Raw genomic sequence first — 6,000 nt, forward strand, 5'->3', positions numbered from 1 at the left:
GAAGAGGACAACTGATATTGATGAAGAAAAATATGCACCTGCTTCAACTTGGACATCTTAAGATCTTTTGGGAAAATGCTGTACATCGAGATGGATTAAGAAATCAAACCATCTATTTTAGGTGAGACACAATATGTCTTCCTCACTGTGATAGATATTGTTGCTATATACATGGTCTTTTTTCACATGGAAATTTCAACTCCAGATTGCCCCCGACTTCAAGATTGGAAGATTCAGATGAGTTAAAGCACCACACTCATTTACACAGTTTAAGATTAAGGTTTTCACAATCAGAATCTGAGTTGAACACAATAATGTCTCATTTATTTTTTCACTTGATTTCCTTAGATGAATTTTAACTAAAAACATATGAGGACTTTAATATTTAATAACTCCTCTTTATTGATTTTCATGTCAAAGTCATTAGAGATTTCTATATTAAGTACTTTGGGTTTGTTAAAGCTTTTTAATTTAATCTTTTCTTGCCACATTTTCATTCTTGGCCTTTGGATTTCTCACTTGGTTGACATCCTTAACTAGTCTGCCATCAGGATAAACTAAGTGGTGGTGCCATAACAGAAAACCCCAGAATCTTAGTGTTAAATAACAAAGGTTTCTTTCTTGCTCATTCAGAGGGCTCTGATCCTCTTATTCACCCTGAAATCGAGGTTGATAGGGACTTTATTTTCTTTTTTTCTCAACAAAATTTATTGAACAATTTATCCTTTCCCCAGAGAACTGTGGTACCACTTTTATCATCTATCAAGTTTTAATCTCTGTGCTTCTGTTTGTGAGCTCTTGATTGTTTTCCATTGGTTTATTTTTTGTCTCCATGTCAGAAACACACTTTTTAAATTGAAATAGAATCGACATATAACATATTAGCTTCAGAGGTACAACATAATGATTCGATATATGTATATTTGGGGAAATAATCACCACAATAAGTCTAGTTAACATACATCACCACACATAGTTATAACTTTTAAGATCTTCTCTTAGCCACTTTTAAAAATACAATATAGTATTGTTAATTATAGTTTCCATCCTGTACATTCTATCCCCAGGACTTATTTTTGTAACTGGAAGTTTGTACTTTACGATCGCTTGCACTCATTTCACCCACTCCCCACCCCCTGCCTCTGGCAACCAGTGATGTGTTCTCTGTATCCACAATTTTTTAGATTCCACAATTACATAAGATCATGCACTATTTCTCTTTCTCTGTCTAATTTTTTTTCTTATAGCATTATGCCCTCAATTTCCATTCACGTTGTCAGAAATGGCAGGATTTCCTTCTTTTTTATGGCTGAACAATATTCCTCTGTGTGTGTGTGTGTGTGTGTGTGTGTGTGTGTGTGTGTGTGTGTGTGTGCGCGCGCGCTCAACTTTTCTTTACCTATTCATCTTTCGATGGACACTTAGATTGTTTTTATATCTTGACTATTGTAAATAATGCTGCATGGACATGGGCGTGCAGATATCTTTTTAGTTAGTGTTTTTATTTCCTTTGGATCAATACCCAGAAGTAGAATTCTGGGTCATATGGTAGTTCTATCCTTAATCTTTTGAGGAAACTTCATACCGTTTTCCTTAGTGGCTGCACCAGTTTATAATCCCTCAGTCAGTGCACCAGGGATCCTTTTTCACTACATTCTCACTAACGCTTGTTATTTCTTGAGATTGCATTAGCTTTTGATACTGCCAGCTCAACACAAGGCTTCTGAGTTCATCCTGTCAAGAGGAGAGAATGCGGAGAATCACACCCCAATAGGGACACATATCACTTCTGTTCCCATCTCATTGACCAAAGCCAAAGCTTTTATCACTGTAACCAACTTTCAGAGAGCGGGGAATTGTAAACTTCCCATGAGCATGGGAGGAAGAAGAACTAGAAATCCATGGTAACAGTTGCCATGCTGTTTTTGAATTAATCACTCCTATCTGTATTAAAGAGAAATACGTCTACAGAACTAAAAACAAACAGGTCCCTTGGTTGACTAACTGGAAAGCAAAACTGGAAGATGATCCTCAATCTACTATTAATTCTCTGCTTGAAACAAATCATTTCACATCAAAATATCTTAACTTTGCTCTTTATAAAATGAGGATATCAAGCTTCTTTTCAAATATTCTTTTATTAAAAAATGGCACTATACAAATGTAAACCAGATGATGGTGTATATTTAGATAATTTCAGAACATCGCTTTTTCCTGCCACTCAAAAAGATTTGCCTCAAGGAAGGGGGAAAAAATGTACATGCTTAGAAAAGGTTAAAAAAGAATTTAATTGGGAATATTATTAATTTGGTATTTGTCTGATAGCAAAAGAAACAACACCTTAGGGTCTGGTATTTCTGACAATTGCGAATACTATAATTAGTTTCTTAACCAGTAATAGATATGTGCTCTACACAAAATCCTCATGGAAAGACTTGAGAGCACTAATTTTTTTACTTTGTCTAATAGTCTAGCTATTTTTAGACCTATTTGACATTTAGTGAGAGCTTGAAACTAAAAAAAAAAATTTTCAACCAAAGAAATTATGTAATTATCAAAAGATGACAAACATGCAGGTTTAGGGTAATAAAGAATTACATTTTTACTAACTTAAAATTAATTAAACATCTACTCCCATTCTGAAACTTTCAGCCTCTCTCCTAGAATTCAGAATTTCTACACCCCGTATATCGTTGCAATTCGGTCTTGGTCAGGAGAACAAGATGGCATTTTTTTAGGGCCCTGTTGCACTGGCATTTGTGGTACAACCCAGTAAAAAGAAAATCAGCTCCCTCTAGTGTCTTCTTTTTACTTTTGCATGAAACCCAAATACATATTGAACCACACCATTCAAAATATGATTTCTCCCCCTCTTTGAAACCGTAGACGCAGAACATTACCAGAATATAGCTTTAGAGAACACATAAAATGCCAAGGACATTTTCTGGTGAACAGTGTGATATTTATTTTTATGGACACAGTAAGCATCATTCCAGGAAAGTACCAGCTCTTGGCATTCCATGTAAATTTTGTCCTTAATATCTATTTCTCTAATGTGTTGCCAAAAATAGCTGTTGAGAAAAATTAAGTGTCTCTTTAAAATTTTGAGAAATAATCTGATCAAGAAAAACCCATGAAATATTTAGCGGCCTTTCTTTTCCCTCAGCAGAATGTGAAGTACTTTCATATGCATTAAAGCTCAACAGCAATAACTCTGGTCTGACTAACGGAAGGCTCTGTTTGTGATGATTTAATTATGTTTGCTGAAATATGACGCTCATATAAGACAACAGAGGGACAGATCTCTTTGCCTATAGATAGAAATAAAACACAAAACTCTCATCATTCCATTAAGAGCTCAGCAATCAAATTCTAAACAACAAATGGAGGAAGAATGTTCACTGTACATCTTGTTGTGTGTTTCTGTTTGCATGTGGTCTCTGGGTTAGCTACTATTTTATTTGTTAGCATAAAATGTTAATTGTGAAATAGTTTTGAAACTAAGATATTCTCTCATTAGATGAAATAATACCTTCTGCTCATTTAGCAACATTCATAACTAATACTTGTATATTTGTATTTGTATTTAATGTTGTTCAATCTTAAATCATGTTGCATTTTGACAGTGAAATTAGAAAATATTAAATTTAAGTTGTATCATATAAGGCATAAAGTATTAACTAAAAAAAACACAAATGCATATACGTGTACTTGTCTGTGTAGGTTTATTTGGTAATTTTCAGCTTCTAATGATATTAGTATCATATTAATGTTAGTGTTAGAATGATAAAAAAATATTAAAATGTTAGTAGCCTTTTATGTCTTTTAAGAACAAAGAACATTTGACTTAGAATTAAATTAATTTCTCTAATATTAAATCATTTAATTTTTCCTCTTAACTCTTGAATTTCTTTGTGAAATAGTTTAAGGTACAATAATCTACTGGTATTATCCTATTTTATTGAAAGGGATATGTATTTAATTACATTAGGTCTTGGAAATATTTGCATTGGACCTATCCAGAATGCAAAGAATTTTTTTTTTAATTTAAAAACTATATTTGTTTTTTAAAAACATGGTGGAGTGAGAGACATCCCCAGATCTCTCCCCTTGAAACAACAATAAGCTGAACATCTAAAACTCAACAAAAAACACCCAAATTGCACACCAACACATCTGAGTGTGGGATCTGCGCATAAGAGCTACCACAGGTCAGAACCCCAGGTATCAGGCGGCGGACCCGGAGAAATAAAGAAGCTGAGTCTTGCAGCTACTGGAGCTCCCTGTAGGAGGACGGGGAGGAGTGAAGGAGCGACGAGTTTTTGGGACGAGTTCCCCGAACAACCCTGCCTGGGAAAGCTGCAGGGCCCAGTCATTAGGGCAAAAAGCAGAGAAGTGGGACGGGACTACAGAGAAACAAGAGTTGATTTTTACCATACACAGCTGGAAAAAGGACTCTGAGCCACAGCGCCCAATCCCCAACCCAGAGGGCCCCTCCTCCAATAAACTCCAAGACCGATTACCGCGGAGCCCCAGGGGAATCTGAGCAATGCCGCCAAGACTGTGGCTGACACTGACAGGAACTGAAACTGAGGGTAGCGAGCGTGATTAAATATCTACGAGAAAATTTAAAAAGCGTTATTACACCTTATATAAAGCAAGGATCCAAGAGGCTTGGACGCCACTTATAGAAACCAAAAGAAAAGCGCCTTCTTTGCAACAGGCTAAAGAGAGACCTTTACATAATAAATATTTCTGGAAAAACAGTAGAATAGACTTCCATTAATGCCCAGACAGAGAAATAGTCCATTAAACATCATGAACAACCAAGGTGACAACGCAGCTCAGAAAGAAAGAGAAAACTCTCCAGAAAATAAACTTACAGACAATAGAAATATGCAATTTAAATAACAGAGAATTCAGGATGGTCCTTCTGAAAAAAACTCCTTGAGTTCCAAAACGAGTCATATCAACAATTTCAAGAATAGAAAAAACAACTAGAGGAGCAGAGAAAGGAGAATGAACTCCCCAAAAAGAATCAAATAGAACAACTGGAGATGAACACACTGTAAGAGTTAAAAAAATGAAATAGCAAGCTTGAGAAATAGTCAACCAAATGGAGGAAAAGATCAGTGATATCGGAGACAGAAATCTAGAAATATCTTTCCATTTCTTTGTATCGTTTTCGATTTCTTTTAATAGGGTCTTATAGTTTTCATTATATAGGTCCTTCAAGTGTTTCGTTAGATTTATTCCTAGGTATTTCATTCTTTTTGTTGCAATTGCAAAAGGAATTGTTTTTTTCCACTTTTTTTCTAACACTGTTATGAGTATATGAATGTTGTGGATTTTCAAAGGTTGATTTTGTATCCAGAGACTTTACTGTATTTGCTTATTGTTTCTAGTAGTGTTCTTGTGGAGTCTTTAGGGATTTTATATAGAAAACCATGTCATCCGCAAATAGTGACAGTTTGAATTTTTCATTTTCTATTTGGATGCCTTTTATATCTTTCTTTCGTCTGATTGCAGTCGCTAAGATCTCCAATGTTATATTGAATAACAGTAGTGTTAGTGGACAGCCTTGAGTTATTCCTGATTGTAGAGGGAATGTTTTTAGTATTTCACGATTAAGTATAATGTTGGCTGAGGGCTTTTCATATATGGCCTTTGTTATGTAAAGATACTTTCCTTCTATACCGATTTCGTTAAGTGTTTTAATCATAAAAGGGTGCTGTATCTTCTCAAAGGCTTTTTCTGCATCTATTGATATGATCATATGATTCTTACTCTTACTGTTTGCTTATGCGGTATTCATGTTAATTGATTTGTGGATATTGCACTTATCTTGCATCCTTGGAATAAATCCTACTTGATCGTGGTGTATAATCTTCTTAATGTATTGCTAAATTTGGTTTGCTAATATCTTGTAGAGGATTTTTGTATCAGTGTTCATGAGGAATTTTGCACTATAATTTTCTTTTTTTGTCATGTCTTTGTCTG

The sequence above is a fragment of the Pteropus alecto genome, unplaced genomic scaffold (genome assembly GCF_000325575.1).
Source record: "Pteropus alecto unplaced genomic scaffold, ASM32557v1 scaffold479, whole genome shotgun sequence".
NCBI classification, from domain to species: domain Eukaryota; kingdom Metazoa; phylum Chordata; class Mammalia; order Chiroptera; family Pteropodidae; genus Pteropus; species Pteropus alecto.